The 17,610-nt window shown below is 47.6% G+C and overlaps 1 protein-coding gene and 1 long non-coding RNA gene across 2 annotated transcripts in view; one reads left to right on the plus strand and one right to left on the minus strand.

Moving 5' to 3' along the window:
* The window catches only part of SGSM1 (small G protein signaling modulator 1), a 79,618-nt gene extending 66,946 nt beyond the window's left edge, over positions 1–12,672 (minus strand). The window contains exon 1 of the mRNA XM_083407267.1: positions 12,565–12,672. The gene's annotated coding sequence lies outside the window, so the exon portion shown is untranslated. The remainder of the gene's footprint in view (positions 1–12,564) is intronic.
* LOC310661414 overlaps positions 1–17,610 on the plus strand; it is a 169,376-nt gene that overhangs the window by 111,866 nt on the left and 39,900 nt on the right. The gene's annotated exons all lie outside the window — the stretch shown is intronic.

A 17,610-nucleotide genomic window follows, 5' to 3' on the forward strand; every position in this document is an offset into this window, starting at 1 on the left:
ATAGCATCTAGATCAAGGGAAGTAATAGTGCCACTGTATTCTGCTCTGGTCAGACCTCACCTGGAGTACTGTGTCCAGTTCTGGGCACCCCAGTTCAAGAAGGACACTGACAAACTGGAACGTGTCCAGAGGAGGGCAACCAAAATGGTCAAAGGCCTGGAAACAATGCCTTATGAGGAACGGCTAAGGGAGCTGGGCATGTTTAGCCTGGAGAAGAGGAGGTTAAGGGGTGATATGATAGCCATGTTCAAATATATAAAAGGATGTCACATAGAGGAAGGAGAAAGGTTGTTTTCTGCTGCTCCAGAGAAGTGGACACGGGGCAATGGATCCAAACTACAAGAAAGAAGATTACACCTAAACATTAGGAAGAACTTCCTGACAGTAAGAGCTGTTCGACAGTGGAATTTGCTGCCAAGGAGTGTGGTGGAGTCTCCTTCTTTGGAGGTCTTTAAGCAGAGGCTTGACAACCATATGTCAGCAGTGCTCTGATGGTGTTTCTGCTTGGCAGGGGGTTGGACTCGATGGACCTTGTGGTCTCTTCCAACTCTATGATTCTATGATTCTAGTCCCCTTGCTAGCAGACTGGATCGCTCCCAGGACAGAGATCATTCCAGAGTTTGAAGCTTTGAGGCTGCAGGGACCAAGTTCAAAGAGCTCCTGAAAGCCCCTCCAAAACACACACGCAAGAAGTAGGAGGATTTTTGTGACTATGCCTAGAAGCTGAACTCAGATGCAAGTAGAGCAGAAGGCTGAAAATTAAGCCCTGGAGAGCAGAGAGCAGTTGGATTAAAAGCGCCTGCATCAAAATGAAATCCATTTACAGCAGTTTTAAAAATTGCTCTTAAAGGAATGAAGCACACAGGCCACACTGAGTGCTTTGTTCCTGTAATGGCAACAGGAATGTGATGGAAGGGTACAAGGGGTCACCGGGCAGGTGAAGATCAGTGGGTTACAGAAGGTGCTCCTCCCAATCCCTGTGCTATGGATTCTCCCCTGGGGCTGCTGCCCCACCCACAAAGCTCCGCTTATTCACCCCCCCCCCCCCCCGATTCCAGCTGGAGCAACAAAATGAGTGGGCACCTTGCAAGAGCAGCTGTCAGAGAAGGTGAGGAGAGGATGAAGCTTCCCCCTCCACCATCCCATCAGTCATCCTCCCCTTCCTCCTGCCTCACATTATGAAAGAAACGTTTTACTTGCACACAGCAGATGCCTGTGCACAACTCCCCAGGATTTTAAAATAATGGTGCTGAGAGCAGATGGCAGGACAGGTGGGAAAGGGAGAGATTTTAAATCTGTCTTGCGGTGGCAGCTGCTCCTTCCAGGAACATCTCTGTCATTCTTTAGCTAAAATTTCTACATTGGAGGGGGTTGTACCAGCCTGCAAGTGCTCCAATTGGAGAACAGCCTTTACCAAAGGTGTCACGGACTTTGAAGATGCTTGAACTCAGGACGAAAGGGAGAAACGAGCTAAGAGGAAGGCAGGCCTGGCAAACTCTCACTGGGATCAACTCCCACCCGGAAACCCATGTCCCCACCGTGAAAGGACGTGTGGATCCAGAATTGGCCTCCACAGTCAGTTATAGCCTCCCTGTTAAGACCATATTGATGGTAGACAATCTTACTCGGCTATGAGGGATCGCCAAAGAAGAAGACAACTAGATTACCCTTGAGGATCCCTTCCAACTCTGCAATTCTTTGATTCGATGAAATCCAAGAACCTAAGAAGCACCCCTGCTGGATCAGATCAAGGGTCTGATAGGGAGGATAGGATGGGGAAAACTAACTTAGTCACCCCTCTCATGTCAGGAGATTCCAGCCAGCCATTCTGGGAGGCAAAGGGGCCCAACAAGCAGGGATTTTTCCTTTCCCGGGAATCAGGAAAGGTCCTGCATCTGCACCAATCCTTTCCTGAAGAAAACTGCTTTTAATGAGCTTCCTATGTTCTGCAGGGAATGTGATGGCAAGCAGCCCTTAGAGAAAGCTGCCCTGAGAGAAAAACAGTTGTGGTCTCTGTCCTCTTATGAGAAGAAGGAAATCGAAAAGGTGATGGCAGCTCAAGAGCTCCAGCTCAAGGCAGCTCTGAGCACAGACTTGCTTTCTTAAATGTCTTAAATGTGTCTTCTTTTGCACTTAGGAGAGACGTGCATGTTCTATTATACACCTGGAAGGTATCACACACGCAAATCCCAAGTTGGTAAACTCAAAGAGTCAGATTTTAGAATATTTATATCCTCTGTAATTTGTGTTCCGTTTTGCTTGCAGAGCTAGGCTTTTGTGGACTTACTGGTACTGGCTGAACTGCCACATGATTTCTTTAAAAAAGAAAAATTAAAAGCTGGGGAATGATTGGCTAGTTGGCTAGTTGCTAGTTAGCTAGTAGAGAAGTGTGGGATGTGACCTCTAAGGTGAGGGTAATGCAGATCCAACAGCTGAGCTCTTGAAAAGCTTGTGCTGCCTTACAAACATTGAACTGGCTTATCCTTTGAAAGCACATGAAACAGGAAGTGGCCAGGCCGGCCTCCTCCTCACTTGCATTGCCAACATCCAGCTCTGTTTGTCTCTGCAGTGCTGACAAGCCCAGGCTTTGCTCCTGCTGCTGTGCTCCTTTCCCGGTGTGCAGCTGCTGCCTCTTTTCACAGGACAGTGTGAGCTTTACAGCTGCTCAGCCAACAGCGGATGCACCAGGCCAATGACTAACCCCATTCAGCCGACAATCTCTCTCAGCTCCTTTCTGCTGCCTCACCTGCCAGCTGCGCTTCCTGCCCCCAATGTGTCCTTAGGATGATAATAAAATAATGGCATTCAGAGTCACAATTTCCTGTGCAGGTTTGGTGCTTTCCCTATCCTCGCCTTGCTGTGGGAGAGGAAGCAGGGTTTGAACCTGAAGCAGATCAGTCCCAGTGAGTGTTTGTATTGCAAACAAATTGAGAAATGAAGAAGCAGAAGGGGCTTCTAACCATGTGCAGAGTGCCTCTCAGCTGAGTGTTTGTATTGCAAACAAATTGAGAAATGAAGAAGCAGAAGGGGCCTCTAACCATGTGCAGAGTGCCTCTCAGCTGGCACTAAATTAGTACCTATGGCCCTCTGCCACACATCCAAGGTGGGATTTGCCTGCTCCCCCACCCCATTCCTCAGCATGCATAAATTCCCCAACTGAGTCTGTTCAAGCAGTGAAATAGGACCTGATTACAGAGGGGATCCTGTCCTCAGTTTCCCCCAAACAGCAGACGAGGAGGGAAGCCTATTTCTGCATGGCACCATTCCAGGTGGATGATAGGGAGCTCACAGGAAAGAATAATTAAATCCCTGCACACAGAAAATCAGCAGCTCAGGGAGAATGGTGCTAGCCCAGCTTCACACTTCCATGCTGGTTTTCTAAGTGCAGGGAGTTTGCTTTTTCTTCTTGGCAGGGATAAACCCAACCCACCTGTGAAGCCTGCAGTGGTTCAGTCCAGGAACTGGTTCAACTCCTCACTGGGTGTTGGTGAACAGGAGATCTTTGTTGGTGCTCTCAGAGCTGGAGGGAATTCACAATGGCAAGAACCTGGCCATGGAGTCGACCCAATGCCAGGATGAACAGGATGGCCTTGTAGCAAGTAGCCAATTATCTTTGAGGTGTGTGTGGGGGGGGATTTCAACCCTCTTGAGTGTTGAGCGCATAACAGAAGTGTCCTTGCATTCCTTCACAGAGCAGCAGCCCCCCACCCCCATGCTGCTCTGTACAAACAAAGCTTTGCTTGTGGGGAACCATCAACTTGCCTTTCCCTCTCAAGAAGCTCAGGTGTTTCCAGCTAGAAAGTGGGGGGGCGGGGCTGCTATCCACAGCAAGAGAGAGCAAGTGGACTGCTGGCTGTCCCTCCGGAGCAGCAATGACCCCGGCTTCCACCAGGCAGCCGGCAGCCCCAGCCCCACAGAAGGCAAACTGGTTGAGCTGCATTTTCCACCTGGTTCTGCAGCTGGAGGAGGGCAACCCTCAAGACGAGACCTGAGGCAGGCTGCCAGACTGTGCTTTCTGCCCCTCCCCTCCCTGGTATCTGACATCTGCCAGTCCTCTTCCATTTAAAAAGAATCATGGGAGGCCCATAGCTTAGTGGAAGAGCTCCCTGGCTCAGTCCCCAAAGGCATATCAAGGAAGCACAGGCAATCATTCCTATGGGAGCTCTCTGAGACTTCTTTGGGGGCACTGGGACTTCCTCTCTCTCCCCCCACCCCACCCCAAAGCACTCCTTTCTTGCATCAAGGCCTCTTTCAAAATGTCTTTGTCACAGTTGACCACGTATGTATTGTTGTTGTTTTAAACTGTTTCTGTATTTATAATCGTCGTTTAAAACTATTGTTATTTACTTCATAAAATTTACACACTGCTTGATGGTAAATGCTCAGAGAGAAGGAACCAATAAAATTATCAGAAAAAACTGTAAAAACAACTCTTCAAAACATTCAAAAGATAAGATCAGCAATCAACAAAAGTGCACTGTCAATGTTCTACATATCCAGACTGGCTTGCCTAAATGAAAATGTTTTCAGCAGGAGCAAAAAGAGTGCGAGGGGGGGGGGCTGGTGTCAAGAGGCAGGGACTTCCGGAGTGTGGGTGCTGCCACACTGAAGCAGCCATGAGGGCATCTATGGGGTAAGGCCATCTGGCAGGTGAACTGCTCCCAAGTTGTTATGAACTTTATACCTTGAACAGCACCCCCCCCCCCAATATTCCATTGTTTTATCTGTTTTTATATACTGTATGTAACTGATTTATAAATGTTCTTACCTTCTAAATTGCCTTGTGATGCCTCAAGGGCAGCCATTTATAAATGAAATAAATACAAGCCTGTGGGGAGAACCCCCCTTTTTGTCCCACTTCACTTTTCTTTTACAGCAGGCGAGGAACCCTTTTCAACCCCAGGCTGGCATTGCTCTTGGCCTGCCTTGCAAGGGGCATGCCTGCCAGCAGTGCGTGTCACCCAGGACACTTTCACACACAGGTGTGCACACACCTCCACAGCTGACCACGCCTTCGAGGGAGAGACCGGGATGACATCCTCCAAAGGGCACTGATCTGGGCATCTCCACCCAGCCCTGCATTAAGGCTCTTTTCATGGAGGAGACGCCATCAATGGCCACGGTGGCTCTGCTGCCTTTGCTCTAGTTCCGCGGTTGGAGACAGAAATGCTGCTGAATACCAGTTGCTGGAAGGGAGAGTTGTAGGAGGGGAGAGCGCTGGAGTGCTTGGGTCCCGCTTGTAGGTTTCCCATAATGGGCATCTGGTCAGCCACAGTGAGAGCAGGATGCTGGACTCGGTGGCCTCCCATGGGCCTGATCCAGCAGGCGCTTCTGATGTTTTTAGTAGAGTCCAAGGCAGCTTGCTACACTCAACTCTTAAGGCTCCAATAACACACATTTTCCCCAGCAGTCAAACTGCCTCCTCACTACTTTGCAAATCAAGGCTCAGAGAGAAGTTTTTAGACAGCAGTGCCAGTACCCATCCACATTAAAAGTAAACCAGGGAAGGCTGGCCTGACCTTGGCCGTGTCAGCACTGAAAAACATGTTCTCTCATTTTGAATTTGCACAGGTGTAAACCAGGAGAGCTTTTTGGTTTGCACATTGACTATTGTCTTAACGAAACACAACTCCCCTCCCACCCTGTACCCCCCTCCAATTTGTCCACCTGCTGTCACCAGCCTGTAATTCCAATATCCTGCAGGGACAAGTGGAAAAAACTATCCTGCAGATACAGCAACATCCTAATAATGAAGAAGAAAAACACACTGCTTGCATTATTCCTGTGCGTTCAATCACTGTTTGCATTGGGTTATACAGATGATAACATAGCTGAGAAGTCTGATACGGATGGAAGAAGCACAACTGTTCTCTCTCCACCCCCTGCACACACACAAAGTTTCATTTAGGGAGACAAAAAACAATCATGGCAAGAACTGATTTTCAACAGATACCTGAGGGTGCAAAGTGGGACAATGACTTTAGGTGCCTGGGGTTAGCCTTCAATCTTAAGAAGGTAGGGATCAAAATGTTATCACACACACATTGCACCCAGGTACTGCTCCTAAGCACCAGGGTTGCAATGCACCTGTAGAGCCAGATGCAGCCTTTCCCACCTTCACCATATGCAGAATTCAGTTTGGGCTCCACACTTCCCAGAACCAAAGGAAATGCCACAAGGGAGCCTTCTGCAGAGCTACATTTCCCAACAAGGAAAGAACTGGAGAATTGCACTGTTTCTGTTGAGATGGAGGTGGGGGAAGGAAAGCAGAGACCTGGAAGGTAGTTCCTACAGCCATGTAAGGTTTCTTCATACCAACCAGGTGCAAAAACTCTTATTTCTGCCTTTATTGCTAGTAACCCTCCTCCTGCCAAAATGCTTTTCTGCAGACCCGTATACAAACAGTTGAACAGAATCATAGAATTGTGGAGTTGAAAGGGACCCCCACAGGTCATCTAGTCCAACCCCCTGGAATGCAGGAATGCCTAGCGGGTTCCAGGTCTGCTCTTCTTTAAAGTGGCAGAACACCTGCTTGGCATTCAAAAGGTCCCTGGTTCAATTCCTGGCAGCGTCACCCTGTTTGAAACCCTGGAGAGCTGCTGCCAGTCAGTGTAGACAATACTGAGCTACATGGACCAAGGGCAGATAAGGCAGCCCTCCCCCCATGTTCCTTTTGCACCCTTGGAAAACGTAGTGTGCACAACAACAGGGGTGCCATCTGTTTCTGCCATAATCAGTGGGGAGCTGTAAAATGTGCACCCAGGAAGCCCTTTCAGATCATATGATGCTACAAAGAGAAAGAAAGAAAGAAAGGTGATGCTGAGCTGACGCACATTTCCAAATTCCATCCCCTTCTAACTGCTTCACTCCCCAAAGCCACTGAAGATTTAAAAATCATGGCAGCAGCTGTTGCCACGGAAACAAACTGAAGCAATCAATGCTGGAGGATGAGCTGGCAAAGCTGGGAGAGGAGCAGGAGAGTCAGCTCCAAAGAGGCGGGGGGGGGGGGGCATGGATCTTTCCCTGGAACATTTTCAAAGCAGCAGAGGCAGAGGAAGGGAGCTCTTGGGGGAGGGGGCACAAAAAGCACCTTGAGCAGGAGAAAGCAGAGGCTATGACCTTCAAAGAGAAAGGAAATGGCCCCGGAGGCTCTTCCTCAGCCAACTCACAGCAGAAAGCTCCCCCCTCCCAGGTATTTCGGGGGGGGACGACCAGCAACTGACTTTTAAATAAAATTAAACACACAATTGTTAATTGCGCCCATGGCTAGTTTGGTCCCAAACCCACATATGAGCAAAAATAAAATAACTCCGGCTCTTAAAGGATGGTTCATGTATCTTGTATCAGGTATAGATACCATCATCTTAAAAGATGCATTCTCCCAATTCTCACATATTTTTACTTATTTTTATTTATTTATTTAACTTAATATTTATTTTATTCATTTGTTTTATTAATTTCTATACCGCTTTATATTTTTAAGAAAAATCTCAAAGCAGTTTACAACATATTAAATCAATAAAACATAATTAAAGCAATCTGAAGAAAGTCAAATATAGAGTATACAGTCAAAGCAACATAACAGAAAACTAAAATATTATCTTAAAGATTTCAAAATAAAGCATTACAAAGGAGGTCAACTACAGAATGCATACTTAGCCCAGTAGGGCTGGGGGAGTCTGGCCCTGCCCCCCAGGCCAGGTGGAAAGGGCCTTGCAGGGAGCAGCCCCCACGCCTCACAGCCTTCTTTAAGAAGCTCAAAGTGGCATACACAACTTTCTCCCTCTTTTATCTTCACAACAACCCTGCGAGGCAGGTAAGGCTGAGAAAAGCAGTGACAGGCCCAGTGCGCTTCATGTCCAAGCCGGGCTATGAATCCCAGGCGCCAGTCCCACACTCTAACCTTGCACCACATTGGCTCCCTTCTCACAGACATGTTTGCCCTCTACATTTTTTTTTTTAAAAGAGCAACTCATATTATATATAAGTGTGTTTTCTCAACCTGCCTTCCAATGGAAGTTTTTAGTTGGTCAAACAATTTCTAACCTATTTACAGAATAAGATACTGCAATTCTCCTAATCAGAAGAGATGTAGATTCGCATCAACTTCACCAACAATTCTGTGTTCTGTTGACCATCCAACAGAGGAGATGGCTTGTAATGCCCACACAAGTTGTAATGCCCCAACCTGTGTCGCTGGGTGGTGGGAAGGTAGGAGTCGTAACCCAGCACCATGCGGAGGCACCAGGTTGCGGGAGGGGGCTCTGCTTTTACAAAAATTAACTGAGAAGGTGCCAGAGAACCTCAGAAGAGTCAATGGCCCACATAGTCCAGCCTCCTGTTCTCACAGCAGCCACCCAGAGGCCCACAAGCAAGGCCAGGGCACACCAGTGCTCTCCCACTTGCAATTCCCTGCAAGGGGTATTCAGGGGTATGCATGCCTTCTTTAACAGGAGAGGGAGAGGGTAAGAAGACTGGCTGTGGGATCAAGCCAAATGGGGGCCCCTGTAGTCCAGCCTCCTATTCCCACAGTGGCCACCCAGAGGCCCCCATGGGAAGCCCACCATTAGGACTCTCCCCAATTGCAATTCCCAGTAAGTGGTCTTCAGAGGTATCCTGGCTCCACCAGTGGAGGCAGAACATAGGAAGTGCTTGGCTGTGGGATCCATGCCGTCCAGCCTCCTGTTCTCACTGTAGGCAGCCAGGGGCCTGTGGGATCTGAGCAGAAGGCTTCCAGCAACTGGCATTCAGACTGTGGAGGCAGAGGACAGCCCATGTGGCCAATCCTCTTTTAAGGCCCTCCTGGTTGGGGGCCATCACTGCCTCTGGTGGGAGCGAGTTCCAGACTTCCACTATGCACTGCACAAGGAAGGCATTTCTGTCCTGAATCCTCCAACGTTCAGCTTCATAGGATGTCCATGAGTAAACGGCTCTCCCTGACTGCAGGCCATTCTGAGAACAACCACCGATGCCACACAATCAATAACTCTCCAGAAAAAGCTATCCAAGAATAGACCTTAAAGGTGTTCAGCACTAAGGAATAAAAACATCTTAAGCTCATTGCCGGCAGAGCAGGCAATTAAAAGGTGCTGGAGACGACCTCCACCTTGTGCCCTGGGAGCCCCATTTAAAAATCAAAGGGAAGACACACAGCTGAGGAGGATGCCTTCTGGGTCAGCAGGATGCTACCCTCGCTGCCACTGTGCCCCCCCCCCCCCGCCTGGTGTTAAGTAACCACCACCCCTCCAATATTGGTGGGGTTGCCAAGGCAACCAGAAGAATTTCATTCTGCTTTCTCACCATCAACACATAAATTGGGACTGCATGAACTGGTTCCCTTGCTATTCCTTGAGAGCATTTAGAGTCAGCCAGAAAGAGAAAAAGATGCTGATATATTTTTTTGCTTGCTTCGCACCCCTCTTCACGCAAACCATGGCTGTGTTTTTTCAGTGTGTGTCACCTTTGGGACACAATTCGTGTGTGTGTGTGTGTGTGTGTGTGTGTGCATGTGTGTTGCTTTTTGGCAAAGCATCATTTCCCCAGCACTTGTCACTATAAAACTATCTCACAAGACGATGGGCCCCATCTGCACTCTAGATGTAAAGTGGTATCGCACCACTTTAAGCAGCCATGGCTTTCCCCAAAGAATCCTGGGAATTGTAGTGTTAAGGGTGGGGAGCATTGTTGGGAGACCCCCTATCCCCCTCACAGAGCTACAGTTCCCTGAGAAGAGGGACTGATCATTAAACCACACTGAGAATTGAAGTTTTGTGAGACAAATAGTTCTGTTAGGGCCTCTCAGCACCAAACAACAAACTACAGTTCCCAGGATTCTTTGGGGGAAAGGCTATGATAGTTTAAAGTGGCTTGCTAGTGTTTTACATTTACAGTGGGGACACTTTCATATTCGCCCCCCCCCACCACCACCACCAGATTCCTTGAGAAGAGCTCAGAGAAGGAGGAGGAACGTATTTTCGGGCCACCCAACTCCTTCATCCCAGAGATCATAAAGTGGGCAGGCATGCTCTCTCTCTCTCTCTCTCTCTCAATTGCAAATTACATGCAAGCAGAGAAGCACAATTTATTTGACTAACAGAGGAATTGCCAGCTCACAACTGCAAACAGAAATAAAACTCCCAGGCCAATGAGGACACGTGCTCATATTTCTTATTTCTTGCACAACCTGCACCCCAACACAGGAGATACAAGGCAGTCCAGCCTGGAGAACATCACCATCCAAGGTTTGTGACACGTTCCCCATGTGCCACAGTTCACATCCTAGCCCAGTTTGCCTTTCACATCCTGGTCCCTCCCTGTCAGGCAGCCTGAATGAAACTCATCTCTGGCACTTACATAACCATCATCACGGTGGCTCGCTGATTAAAAGCCCTATGCAGACTCCAGCTCTCCCAGGCTCACAGGAAGAGGCGCACAGTACCTATGGCTTGGTACATAGCTGGAGGGGGAGGCTGTAGGAGGAGCAGGGAGCATTGTGGCTCAGGGACAGAGCACCTGCCTGACAAGCAAAAGGTCCCTGGTTCAATCCCTGCCTCAGAGCCTGGAGAGCAGCTGCTCCTTGTGTCAGCTGGAAAGGGTGGAGCAGTCCCAAAGACCACCCTGCCCACCATGTTGAGCAGAGGCTCAATGTTGAGCAGAGACCACCATGTTGAGCAGAGGCCAGAAAGTAAAATGGGCCTAGTGGTTGACGTGCGCCTCACCTTTGCACAGGAGGTTTCATCCCAGCCATGCCAAAATCTAAGGGCAAATCCACAGTATATATTTAAAGCACATGACTTCCTTGAAAAGTATCCTGGAAAGTGCTGTGTCTCCCCACCAGAGCTACAAATCCCAGTACTCTTAACAAACTACAGGTCCCAGAATTCTTTGGGGGAAGTCACTTTTTAAAATGTGCCTCGTGTGGATCTGCACGGAGGTTTCCCCACATGCACCTCTCCATCCAGGCTCCGAGTTGAAGGGGGCCAAAGGATGGTGGGCATGGAGCTGGGCTGGTGAGGGGCACAGCCTGCAAAGAGACCTCATGCAGAGGTTCCCCATCCCTGGCATGGACCGTCCTGAGCTAGATGGACCAGTGGGCTCCCTGGATTCCGATGAGAGGCAGCGGTAGCCCCTGGTCTCTCTAGCCCCCAGCAAGGGCTTTGCTCCAGTCCGTGACAAAAGAAAACACAGGAGAGGCTTTGAAGTGGAGAAGCATCAGGCCTTGGCAAACGAATGCAGTGACCTCTTCTTGTCCATCTTGCCCTTGATGGATCTGTCAGGACGCAGCAACAGATGATGCCAGAATTCAATTAATGGGAGCAACGAAGCCAAACTTCCCCATGGGGTCACGCCAGCCAGCCTGCAGCTCCCCTCCCAAGAGCAGCACAAGTGAATGTGCAGTAAGAGGGAGCTGCAAAGGGGTAGCCCAGTACCAGCCACACACACCTCCCAGGCTGTGGGCTCTGCACAATCCAGAACTAGACTTACATAAGCAGCAACTCTTTTAGCACCACATGGGAAAGATTGGAGGAGCGGGGGGGGGGGATCAAAATGAGAGCCATCTCAGTTCTGATCCTTGGGGGAGGGATGAGGGGGAGGATGAAAGGGTCTTGAACCCTTAGGAATGTTCATCGGCTAGGCAGACAGGTCCAGATGTCATGCTGCCAGAGACCTTGAGAAATTCTTCATGTTCCAATAATGCTGAAGGCAACAAAGATAATAAATAAGCTGTCCAGAGGGCAAGCGATGCCCACCTTCTCCAGGACATGTTCCAGACTAGAGAGGAAGGGTTGTCCCCAGATGGGGGAAAGCCACTCTGTGTGTCCTCAGAGACTCCCTTTACCTCTACTATCTCATCTTGCCCCAGGGACTACTTAAGTCCTGTTGGATCAGGAAGAGATGCCCATCATCCGGCTCTCACAGTGGCCAGCCAGATACCTGAGGGGAGCCCCCCCCCCCCCGGCCCCAGCACCACCTGAGATGCCCAACACCTGGTCGCCTCTCCACGCCACCTCTCCTCTGGTGACCTTGCTGCCATGGCCTGCCCCAAATAAGGGGAGCATGGGAGACAGGAGCAAGGTCCCTGAGCACGTGAAGACTGCAAGGACCACTCTGACAGGGTAACCCTGCACATGCAGGACAAAATGGGGAAGGAGTGACATGCCCCCCCCAAAAAAAAAATCTGGAGAGTTTTGCATCCCTTCCTGCATTGCCTCGCTTTCCTTTTTTGAACAAGCTGATCTGCTCTTTGGGGTAACAACCCGTCCCCCATGTCCATTTGCAGCTGGCCAGGTCTCTTCTTCCTGAGAGGAGGGAGGAAATCTCCTCGCTCAGTCTAAAGCCCCCAAAAAGGGGGGAAATGGGAAACGGGGCTTTACTCTCCCCCGCCTTGAATAGGATGAGTCAAGCGCATGGAGCCAAACGCAGGAGACTCTTAAGTCGCACCCCCCAAAAGCCCCCCCCACCCCCCACCCCCCAGCGCGCAAATGCAAAGCTACCGAACGAGCCCTGCCCCCCCCCGTGGTGCCCCCCCCCCGCTGCCCCGCGGGGCAAGCAGCGCGCACCCACCTCCTTCTTGGCGCTGCGCAGGAGGCGCTGCCGCGTCTCGGCCTCGGCGGGCAGCAGCAGCAGCGACGAGGGCGTCAAGGCGCGCAGGGCGGCCGCCGAGCCCCCCGACGCCCCCCGGCTGCCGCCCCCCGCCGCGCCCCGCCGGCCCCCGGCCGGAGAGGAAGAGGAGGAGGAGGAGGAGGTCGCCGCCGCCGCCGCCATCGCCGCTTCCTCCTTCTGCCCGAGCGCAGGGAGCCGCTGGCCGCCGAGGACGAGTGGCTGCGCTGCGCTGCGCGGGGCTGGGCGATCCCGACGCGCCGCCCTCCGAGCTCCCCAGCCGCCTCCGCCTACGGCCTCCGCCGGCCGCCTTCCCGCGGACTAGCCGCTTGGCACCGCGAAGGGGAGGGGCTCCGCTGGCGCCTCCACCCCAACCAGGAAACGCGAAATGATATGAAATTCAATAATCAATTGCTAAAACATTTACCTACAGGATATAATGAATGACATTTTAATATTAGGGAAAGTCCCAGAGACATGGAAAGAGGCATATATAACATTAATTCCAAAACAAGATACTGATGTGGCTTCCATAAAAAATTATAGACCGATTTCGTTATTAAATAATGATTATAAATTGTTTGCTAACATAATGGCCAATAAAATGAAAACAGTATTGTACATTGTACATACACCATGATCAGGCAGGATTTCTTCCAGGTAGACAAATTAAGGATAATATGAGAAATATTATAGATATTATAGAATACCTGGAAGTGAGAAATGAAAAGCAAGCAGCATTGATGTTTATAACAAAAATAAATAAATAAATCCTTCCAGTAGCACCTTTAGAGATTGGTATGAGCTTTCGTGCGCATACCTGCAGAAGTGTGATACCTGCGACACTGAAAAAGCATTTGACAATGTCTCTTGGGAATTTATGAAAAAAGTACTTGAAGAAATGAATTAGAGGAAATTTTAGAAAAGGAATCCAAGCTATATACAGTAGTACCTCAGGTTACATACGCTTCAGTTTCCATATGCTTCAGGTTACAGACCCAGAAATACTAACCCAGAAATAGTGCTTCAGGTTAAGAACTTTGCTTCAGGATAAGAACAGAAATTGTGCTCCGGCGGCGCGGCAGCAGCAGGAGGCCCCATTAGTTAAAGTGGTGCTTCAGGTTAAGAACAGTTTCAGGTTAAGTACGGACCTCTGGAACAAATTAAGTACTTAACCCGAGGTACCACTGTATTCAGATCAAAAAGCGAAATTAATTGTCAATCAGGTGATAACAGAAGAATGTAAAATACAAAAAAGGAACAAGACAAGGATGTCCGCTATCACTTTTATTATTTATTTTAGTCCTGGAAGTCCTGGCGAGAAATATAAGGGCAGATGAAAACATTAAAGGAATTAAAGTAGGGAAAAAGTCATATAAATTGAAAGCCTATGCAGACGATCTGGTAGTTACAGTTCATAGAATCATAGAATCATAGAGTTGGAAGAGACCACAAGGGCCATCGAGTCCAACCCCCTGCCAAGCAGGAAACACCATCAGAGCACTGCTGACATATGGTTGTCAAGCCTCTGCTTAAAGACCTCCAAAGAAGGAGACTCCACCACACTCCTTGGCAGCAAATTCCACTGTCGAACAGCTCTTACTGTCAAGAAGTTCTTCCTAATGTTTAGGTGGAATCTTCTTTCTTGTAGTTTGGATCCATTGCTCCGTGTCCGCTTCTCTGGAGCAGCAGAAAACAACCTTTCTCCCTCCTCTAGGTGACATCCTTTTATATATTTGAACATGGCTATCATATCACCCCTTAACCTCCTCTTCTCCAGGCTAAACATGCCCAGCTCCCTTAGCCGTTCCTCATAAGGCATCGTTTCCAGTTGAAGTTCCCAAAAACACTCTTCTGACAGTGTTAGAAAGAATTCAAGAGTTTGGGCAAAAAAAAATAAAAATGACTTGACTTGACTTTCCCCCCCCCTTTTCTTCCCCCCTTTTCTGTTTTTTTTTTTTTTTTTCTTTCAAAAGAAACAATTTGTTTAAGGTAGATAAGGACAAGACGAAATTATACAATTGAATGTAAATATAGATGGGAAATGGCTATGTATTGTGAGTGCTTATCTACTTTTTAAAAAATTTCATATATGATCTGTTTTTTACTTTTTTATTCTCTTTATGTTCCCCTTTTCTTTACTCTGATATCTTACATTTCATTTCACTGTGTTATCATGAATAGCATTTTATAGAGATATAAATAACTGTAAATATGAAAAGAGACAAAATATTCTCTAATTCCTTTTCCTTGGATAGATGTATTTGTTTTTCTCTTTTGTATTTTCTTTTGTTGTGATTATGTATGTATTTTAACTTGTATTGAATAAAAATTTATTAAAATTTTAAAAAAATGAGTTTGGGCAAGTAGCAGGATTTACATTAAACAAAAGTAAGACCAAGTTATTAGTTAAAAATCTAACAGAAGCAGATAAAAAGGAATTATCTCAAACCATAGAAATAGAAACCCATAAAAAGTTTAAATATTTAGGAATTTGGCTAACAACCAGAAATATCAATATTTATAAGGATAATTATGAAAAATGTTGGAATGAGTTAAAAAGGAATCTAGAAATATGGGGCAGAATGAATTTATCATTAGTAGGAATAAATTGCAGCAATTAAAATGAACGCATTGCCAAAAATGTTGTTTTTATTCCAGACAATACTGGTAATAAGCAACACAGTCTGCTTCAAGAAATGGCAAAAAGATATTTCTAAATTTATCTGGAAAGGGAAGAAACCAAGGATAAAACATAAAATATTAACAGATACTAAAGACAGAGGAGGATTCTCCCTTCCAGATTTCAAACTTTATAATGAAGTGAGCTGTGCTACTTGGATCCGGGATTGGATTAAATTAGAAAATACTGATTTACTGGATCTGGAAGGACATGATAATAGATTTGGTTGGCGTGTGTACTTATGGTATAATAAAGTGAAAGTACATAAAGTTTTTCATAATCATATAATCAGGAAATCATTGATAAAAGTATGGGGAAAATATAAAGATTTATTAGAACAAAAAACTCTGTGGTGGGTCGCCCCAACAGAAGCAATTTCAATTAAAAATATAAATATGGAAGGGAAATGGCTGACATATAGAGATTTGCTGATAGAAAGAGAAGGGAAATTAAAACTTAAGGATTATGATGAGATAAGAGAACACATTCATGATTGGCTGCAGCATCATCAATTAAATGAGGTTCTTAAAGAAGATAGTAAGAAAGTATTTGGATATACCATATCTAGATTTCAAAGAGAAATTGTAGATGATAATAATAAGCTCTTAAAGAAAATGTGTAATTTATTATTAGAATGGGAGACTAAAGATGAAGAGGTCAAATCTGTAACAATTAAATGGGCACAAGATATAGGACACAACATACAAATGAATGATTGGGAAAAATTATGGACTCCACTCTGGATTTGTGGAAGGTTGCCTCCTTAGTCCTTTCTGCTCCTGAAGATATCCCACAAGGCAGGTTTAGGATCAGAGTTTTTCTTCTCCTAGATGGGAGAATATGCTTGGATATGTAATGAATATGCAATAAGCAGTCCTAGTATGGGAAGGCTCCTCCTCTCTCACTGGTAGTTAGAGCTCATTTTTTAGTCCTTTTTGGGGAAGGGCCATCTTGCCCTGGGGGGGGGGGGCTCCTGACTCGCAGCTGCCCTCCTCCCAGAGGGAGCCCTGCCTGCGCTTCCTCATGTAGCTGGAAAAGCACCAGGTACAGGAGAGGCCCCAGGATGAAGGAGATAAAGGCTTCCTTGCCCTTTGCCCACCAAGGCTTTGGATGTTTCTCCCCACCCCCCACTGAAATCTCCACTCCTGTCAATCTTCCTGCACCCCTTGCAGGCAGATGAACATCAGCTCAACCCAGCCTGTCACTTCCCATCAAGGTCAGCTTCACAGAGCAACTTCTGAACTGTGGGCAGGAGCCCAAAAGGGAGCTGGGCCTCACCACCTTCCTGGGCTGGCAGCTCAATAACACGCTCCGTGTCGTTTCTCTCCGTGTCCCACGCCTCTTTTCCATGGGAAGAAGAAGCTGAGAGGAGCACCAAATGCTGCTTCTGAGGTGGCCAACTTTTATGCTAAACCCTGCTCCTATGCCTCTCACCAGTAGCTTGATTTACACACATCATCTGGGGGCTTCTAGTGCTCATCTGCCTGCAGTGAAAAGCTTTGCCTGCATATTGAGCTGGTCTTAAAGGCAGAGGAGCAGCCCAGGCAAGGGTCCTCCTGGCCATGGCCACGACTTCTCCCCCTCCCGGGGGTCAACTTCTTCCAAAGCTTTACATGAGTCACCTTCAGCCTTTTGGTTCCTTCTCCTTCACAGTCTCCTAGCAAGGGCAGAAGGTCCCAGGTTCAGTCCTTGACATTTCCCATTGAAGAGGCCAGAGGGCAGACCTGGGAAAGGTCTCTGTCTGAGACTCTGGAGAGCCACTGCCACTACAAAGAGGCATGACTGGTCTAGATGGATAGACATAGCTGTCTCCAAGGTTTAAATCCCAACCTAGGGCTTCTTAATTCAGGCTCTATCAATGGGACCTGCAGGCCAAGACATCCAGAGAGTACCAGATTGGCAAAAGCTGCATTCATTTCATATCTGACGCTCACTAGACCTCAGCCTGTTTAATCGGCATAGAATTCCACAGCTCATCACAGAGACATATAAAGTTCTAAGATGAAAGTGGCTCTGAATATACACATCTCAGCACAACTAGACACACTCCCAAGATTCTAGGATCCAAACACTTTTATTTAAAGAGGAAAGCTAAGGGAATTTAAAATTCTACCTCAACTTGAATGGCGTGCAAAAGGGATAATCCTTTGCAGTCTCTCACTGACATTTTCCACAAAGCCCCACTTTGCCATGGTCTGCCACTGCCACCCAATGCTCAGCAGGTGAAGGCGCAAGACTGAAACACACACGCTCTCTCTCTTGAAGGGTCGGCACTATACTGAAAAAAGGAGACTTTGGTGGCATGTTGAAATTCTTGACATGGAAAT

Source organism: Podarcis tiliguerta (genome assembly GCF_965153285.1).
Source record: "Podarcis tiliguerta genome assembly, chromosome: 13".
Classification (NCBI taxonomy): Eukaryota; Metazoa; Chordata; class Lepidosauria; order Squamata; family Lacertidae; genus Podarcis; species Podarcis tiliguerta.